Here is a 7,927-nt window from a genome sequence, read left to right as displayed (position 1 = left end):
CCAGGACCGGTTCAGATAATCGTCACGGAAATCGAACCCGGGTCGCCAGGTTCGAAGTGCAGCGCACTAACTGCTACAACTACCGCTCCCCATAGACGCAAACCCACCAGTGCCTTCGCCCTGTTGAAAATCTTGCCAACAGCGTGTAGCCCAGCCCAGTTTGTATTCACAGACACAAAGAAACAACAACAAAAAGAGCTCTTGACGACTCTTTTCTTACTTTGCGTGCGGGTGTGTGCGCGTGTGGGGGATTTCCACCGTGCTTGTGATGCCACTGGAGAGAAAGCACGACCCCCGCAGTGAACAATACGGCGCGTAGCCGCGAAATTCAAAACACGGAGCCCGCATCGTAAAGCCGACGGATTTGATTTCGCGAAAACCCCGGCGACGGAATGGATTTTGAAGGGGGCACTTAGAGAGCTCGTGCATTAAAGTCGAGCCACTCAAGTTTCCACAAACATAATCAGACTCCAGAAGTTGTGAGTGTCTCTCTCTCTCTTTCGACCCTTTTGTCGGTCACCGTCTGAAGTTGGCGTGGGACTGCGTGCGCACGTGTGTGTGTGTCTGTGTGTGTGTCTGTGTGTATAGGGGGTGGGGAGCGGTAGTGTAGCGGTTAGCGCGCTGCGCTATGAACCTGGCGACCCGGGTTCGATTCCCGCTCACGGCTAACACCAGTGACGATTATCTGAACCGGTCCTGGGCCTCCCCTAGGTCGACTCAGCCTTAAATGAGTACCTGGTGCGGTGTGTAAACATAACCACTGGGGAGACAAAGGCGGTCGGGCGTGGTGCTGGCCACCCACCCCCTCGTGTACCGTTCCGGCCTTCATAGGTGCTCGCTAACAGCACTTGCCCCTACAGTCTGTTAAGGCTATACGGGGGATCTTTGTATCTTTGTATAGGGGGTGGGGAGCGGTAGTGTAGTGGTTATACACGCCGCCTCAAATGAGCACCTGCTGCGGTGTGTAAACATCGCCACTGGGGAGACGAAGGCGGCCGGGCATGGTGCCGGCCACCCACCCAGCCCCTCGTGTGCCGTACCGGCCTTCAAAAGTACTCGCAAACAGCACTTGCCCCAAAAGTCTGTGAGCGGCTACGCGGGGGATCTTTGTCTTGTGCCCGTTCAGTGTGGCGATGGCCACCCGCCCCCCTCGTGTGTTCCACACTGTCGGCCTCGCTAACAGCACTTGCCCCAACAGTCTGTGAGCGGCTACGCGGGGGATCTTTGTCTTGTGCCCGTTCAGTGTGGCGCTGGCCACCCGCCCCCTCGTGTGTTCCACAGTGCCGGCCTCCCTAACAGCACTTGCCCCAACAGTCTGTGAGCGGCTACACGGGGGATCTTTGTTCACTGTGTGGTCCACGAGCCTGTGAACGCATGCCCGCCCGTGGCTGTTTGTGGGTGTGAGGGTGCGCTTGTATGCGCGTGCGTGTGTGTGTGTGCGCGTGTGTGTGTGTGCGCGTGTGTGTGTGTGCGCGTGTGTGTGCGCGCGTGCGTGCGCCAATAATTGACCTAATCTTGTAGGGTTGGCCCCGTTGGAATGACAAGGGGCCTGCCGCTTTTAAGAGCCCGTGGACCATGAAAGATCGCGTACCACACAACTTGAAATCCTTTGTTCCCTTAACCCAAGCCCAGCTCTTTCCTCCCATGAACAAGCTTTGCTTGCACTCGTCGGCGCAATCTCAAGCGGCTTTGTCCGAGCATTTGTGACCGACAAGAGAGGGCCCATTCCAGTCGCCCCCATTCTCGGGTGCTCACTTGTTTCTTAGCTGTTAATAAGTTCCTAGTCTTTAATTGGCCGCATTCCTTTCATCCGCAACTCCTCCTCCTCCGTCCGTCCGTCGACCCCATTAAGCCATCATTGTTGACAATATTATTCTTTCCAGAAAAAAATGGGAATTCGTCTGTTCAACAATAGTAAACAAAATAAAATAAATCCATTCCCAAGTAATTTAAAATCAAAATGTGACACGTGATGCCGTGGTGGATTGTGGGTACAGTAATTACGTTTTGAATTGACAAAGCAAAGTATGAAAAATAAGAATATGTGTTACCCTTTCTGGAAATAAAACAGTTTGTGTTATGATGTTCAAACACCAAATTGCTACCTTTTGCAAGGAACCAAGTCTGCATTAACCACACGTACTTAGTATGAACATGCAAACAAACATGATCTGATAACATTGCCTTTGAAACTGATTGTCGCTCTGGCTAAGAGCTGCAACATTTGATGGACAGGATTTGTTCGGGGTATGCGCTGGGTGACGGCGAAGCAGGGGAGACGTGGACAATGTCGACGTGATGCGTGGTTTATCATGATTACCGTTCAATTACACTGTGATGGTGATACAGATGGTGGACGACAAGGAGGTTCACAGCTCATCGGATTCCGGATTCTTCACCCCCGACAGGGTGCTCAACCGACTGTCAATGAAGAATTCATCTACAAAAGGTCCTCTGCCGGGCTGACGTTGGGAATCTTCTTGTTTCTTGTTTAGGGAGAGCGACGATATCCCTCCCGCTCCCAGAGCCCCCTGGCGTGCCAACCACTGACCGGTGTTTACACAGCAATGCCTTCCCAGCGGTGTCAGTTGCGGAGTCTGAACGCCCCCCCCCCCCCTTTTGTCATCCTGCTCCCCCTAATCGGGGCTTCACGTTTCCTCTCCCCCCCCTCTGCCCTTCTCGCAAAGGTAGAGGTGAGCGAGCGAGCGAGTGGGCCTTACCCATGCAGGTTACAAAGTAAATACGCAGACAATGCACCTCTTTCAAGGGTCTGTCAATCCACATATAAAAGTTTGCGTGTGTGTTTTTTTTTCGTAACATATCCTATCAGCTGCACAGCCTTCTGGAAGCAGCACATCGTTTGAGCGGCATTTTGTTTAACACAAGCAAAACTCTGGAGCGGTTTTGACATTCAATGTCTCATCAGCGGAATCAGGCTTGCTCTACCCACTGCTGGTAACTGCTCTTGATGTTCATAGGCAAGGGTGCCTCACTGTTACATCGGGGGTCCTACTTTGACACGAAACGAATGTGCTACGTAACACAAAGCGCAAACCACTCCTGAGCAAGTGATTCTTTTTTTCCCAGGTCAGGCGATCATGATTCCAGCCAGAGGTCGATAGGCAGCACTGAGAGGCTCAACCGCTGAATCCATGGACACTCTGCGTCTGAGAGGTCCACTATTCAGTGTGCCCTTGCGTCACGGGCCATTGATCGAGAGGAGGGGCAATCGAGAAGTCCCCTTCCAGAACGAAAGGGGGGGGGGCGGGGTAGGAACGGAGCCTCCTTGTAAACGAGACACGGGCTCGTAGATTCACGTGCGAGGCAGCGTGAATAGGTGCCCAGTGGGTGGCACGAATCACCGTCGAGAATAAAATGTCATGGAACAAAAAATGAATTCGCACTGGAAAAACGCACAACGCACCGTGTCAGAATGGGTTCATCTGCTGCCTTCCAATATCACACAAATAAATTACGAATCTGCAAATATAGCACTGCGATATTTTGTTCTTGGGCTTAGCGGTGGTATGCACGTGTGTATGTCTAACTTCTTTCTCACCCTACGTAGCCAACCGTGCTAATCGTAGGTGCAGTGGTTTGCACACTCCGCCAAAAACCCCGCAACCTGAGTTCAATCCCCATCGACGGCTACGTGATATCTAAACCCGTCCTGGGCACCCACCCCCTGCGCCAACCCACGCTGACCAGCGTGGTGAAGTATGGTCAAACAACCCCCCCCCCCACCCCACCTCCTCGCCCCATGACCAACACGTTGTGGTTAGATTGTCATCGAGCAGTGGACTAAAACACGGGCGGTAATTATTGTTGTTGTTGTTGTTATTCGATGCAGTTGTTGCTTTGAACTTTTATCTTTTTGGTCCACGGGACTACTTAATTGTCGCTGCGGCGAGGAGACGGCTAGGAACGTGACATGACGGTTGCCAAGCAGGGATTGTGATCAAAGAGATCAGACGCGCGGCTGACGATGTCACTGAAATCGCCCATCGGAGGCAAGCGCTGCTGCTCCTCTGACTTCGGGACGAAAAGCGGCACCCGACCCCAGCCACTTTCGTGGCCACCGCCCTTTGCCCATTCTCACCAGATCCACCAAACCCTGGCAAGAAAGCACACGAGGCAGATGACATGTAGGGGAGCTGGCACACCAGATGCCCGTGAAGAACAGAAGGCAGGTGATAGATACATAGAAGGGGTCTGGAATCCCAGATGCCCGCACAAGACGAGGCAGATGATTGTTAGAAGGGGACTTGACATCCCAGATGCCCGCAAAGCAGGCCGTGTCCACATTTAATGCCAATTTTCTACTCGGGAATGCGTCGCCGGCCCTCGTGACTCTGTGCTAACACGCATTCGGCAGGCTTTCGCGACCGATATTATCAATAATAATAATAAACGTGTCGTTAAACCCATCACCATCCTACACAGCCAGTTAGTAAAGGTTTGTCACGTAAACAAAACGTGCCAATTAGCTACTTAATCCAGCACGCCGGTTTTGTGTGTTGGAGAGTAAACGCACAAACATTGACATCTTCTTGGTTCTTTCGGTAAAGTGACGTAGAAAGGAAGTAATAAAATAATAAAAATAAAACATAATAAAATAACGTTTTATTTGTATTATTTTATTACTTCCCTTCTACGTGACTTTACCGAAAGAACCAAGAAGATGAATCCCTGCAGTCACGAAAGCTTTAAATCGAAACATTGACATGTTGCGGACGACGTTTCGCTGCCGATTACAACCAACTTCATCCTCGTGACTTTGATGCTTGCGGGGGGGGGGAGGAGGGGCGGGGGGGTGGTCCAGAACCTTTGGATCGAATCCAATCGGTGACTTCTACAAGCGCGAGCTCGGATAAGGATCTCGTGCTTGGCTATGCCGCGCGCACGTGCTTTAAATTTGTGCAATTAGCGCGCTTCTGGCAATGGTCATGAACTGCAGAAAAAGCCACAAAGCCGGAGAGGCCACGAGTGGCGATGGAGGCGTTGAGCAAGCGTGGTCGTGGTGTACCGAGCTCAACTAGACACGCAAACGCTCGCCTGACTCCAGTGGTACCGTAACCTTTTACTGCAGCCTTGCAATCCCGTTGGTTCTCAATCGTAAACACGAACATGTGGAATCGTAATAAGTACACAGGGGTTTGATGAAACGAAGTAGTTGGGACTTTGGTGCCCGTGCTTAATTTGTGCTTCGTGTATTTACATTCTAAAAACGATCTGGCCACGTCTCGTACCTCCAGAAAGGGCATATCGCACCCGCAGGGAGTGTAGCGTGCACCCCGGGTTAATAAAAAAGAAGAAGAACTACTGCCTTCCTCCTAACCAGCTAGCTTACAAGCCACTTACATTAGCTCTGCACTAGCCCTTATTAGCTAGCTTACCAGCCACGAGTACTAACTCTAGCCCTAACCAACTACTGTGCGTTTGTGAAAACGAGTTTTATAGCTCATCGCATTCCTCCAGTGTACATATTCTGCTTCTGAGCTTGCCTACCAGCCACCTGTACTCGCTCTACTGCGAGACATAACCAGCTAGCCAACCAGTGAAGTTTCAAGTTTCATGTATTAGGTATAGCCCTGTGAGCCATGCGGCTCTTGAGTCGGGTGCAACCGCAACAAACTAAATATGAACGGAGAACATCTTAAAGCGACGACGCGCAACAGAAACATCCTGGATAAACCAGCAAATCTTCCAGCAAAAAACACCGTATTACAACCTGTGTGCATACATCCCAGTGTGATGCAAGTCAAACAATAACAAACATAAGACATTTTAGATTAAAGTTATCAGGCCAACTCCGCACTTCCGCAAGAAACGTGGTTTAACCATATGTTTTCGAAATCACAAAATAAAGCTTTAAAAACAATGTAACAACAGTAATCATAGGAACTGTGATTCAAATTTAACAATAAACGATATACATAACATGTACGACCAAACTTGCAGCAATAGCTGGCAGCATGACACTCCCAGTGTATGATGTGTGAGTGAGTCAGTGGTAGTGGGAGTGAGTGCATGATGTGTGAGTGAGTCAGTGTATAATGAGTGAGTCAGTGTATGATGTGTGAGTGAGTCAGTGGTAGTGTGAGTGCATGATGTGTGAGTGAGTCAGTGGTAGTGTGAGTGAGTGCATGATGTGTGAGTGAGTCAGTGTACGATGAGTGAGTCAGTGTATGATGTGTGAGTGAGTCAGTGGTAGTGTGAGTGAGTGCATGTGTGAGTGAGTCAGCGTATGATGAGTGAATGGGTCAGTGGTTAGTACTAACTCTACTCCTCGCACTAACCAGCTATCCTACCTAGTATTAGCACCACCCCGAGTCCCCAACCAACAAACCAACGAACCACTGTTATTGGTTCTACCCTTAGCCCTATCCAACGAGGCAACCAGCCACTAAGCATTAACTCTACCTCCTCACTCCAACCATGTCGCCAACTGGTGTCAGCCCTAAGCCTCGTCTCATATCCGCAAGATAAAAAAATAATTTCCACTGCGCCCCTTTCTTATCCGTCTGTTCCCAGCGAGTCGTCGACAGACACGTGGAGACAGCTACCCCCCCCCCGCATCATGCAACGCGACACCAGAGACGTCTTTGGCCCCGCGTGTTAATTGCCGGCGTGAAGCGGGTCCGGGTGAATGGGCAGAGGCTTTAGCGCAATTATGCACCAAATAAATGATGAGGGTTTCATGGCGATAGTCGATGAAACAAAAATCTCAAGGAATGCGTTCGATCTCACGAAAGGTCCTCGGACCGCTGAGCGGGGGTCCCGAGAAAACATGCTCGACGTTGAGCCAACGTTGAGTCACGAACGTTGGACGAACGTTGGCACAGTGCTCCGTGTTCAGTGGGGTTAGGCTCGGATAGAGCAAGGATGGGAAGCCGCAATGCATTAACGTGGCCACGTTTACGACTGGACGTCTGTGAAAAAAGCTTCATAGTTCATCGGATTCCTCCAGATTTATTAAATATTCTGATTCTGATAAACAGGTTGTCAGAGGACGGTGGGCCCACATGACTGGGCACTGCAGCAACATCCATTGTTGTACTGTACTATGCTGTCACGGCTATGCTCCCCTCTCCTTGCCCAGCGTGGTGAAGCATGGTCAAATATTCACACGGAGTACTAATCCAGCAGTGGATTTACAAACGCGCCCGTATATGTCAGCATGATTGATGAAAGTCCATGCACGGCGGTCAGCCGTTTCCAGTATGTGCATTGCATAAAAGATGAAGAGTCGAGAGTGCACGCTTAGCGGCTCCAACGGGAGATCCGGAGCGCACACACTGAACGGGGAATCACGAAAGGTGCGTTGGAATGTTGGCAAAGAAGACGCGTGGGGCGAGAGACGCACGCTTGGAGTTAAACCGAGAGAGCGAGAGAAGAACATGCGGTTTAGAGAAAAAAAGTAACATTTAAAAAAAAACTTTTTAAAAAACACGCTTTTATTAAATGTACTAGGAATTGAAGAACTCCACGACTTCAAGAAGTGGCCCCGAAGCTTGCCATAACGTAAGGGGCCGTGGTGATTTACAGCCAACGTCAGTTGAGCGTGGACAATTAGACCCAAGCCGAAACATAACATATACAAATATGGTTTCAAAATATTTTTTTTTCATTTTTTATGATATAATATTGTATTGTCATCAGTATGACATAAGTAAACCAAGTGTGCAGTCGATACCACATTGAGAAGTGGGTTAAAAATGAGTTACAAGATTTGAGGATACAACAACAACGACAACAACTTCAATTTCGATTTAAAGCTTTCGTGACTGCAGGGATTCATCTTCTTGGTTCTTTCGGTAAAATCAGGTAGAAGGGAAATAATAAAATAATAAAAATAAAACAATAAAATACAATTCTCACGACGTTTCGGCCACAACGCAAGCAGCCGTCCTCAGGTGAAGAACAT

The sequence above is a fragment of the Lampetra fluviatilis genome, chromosome 22, assembly GCF_964198595.1.
Source record: "Lampetra fluviatilis chromosome 22, kcLamFluv1.1, whole genome shotgun sequence".
NCBI lineage: Eukaryota > Metazoa > Chordata > Hyperoartia > Petromyzontiformes > Petromyzontidae > Lampetra > Lampetra fluviatilis.
This window is presented reverse-complemented; position numbering follows the sequence as displayed.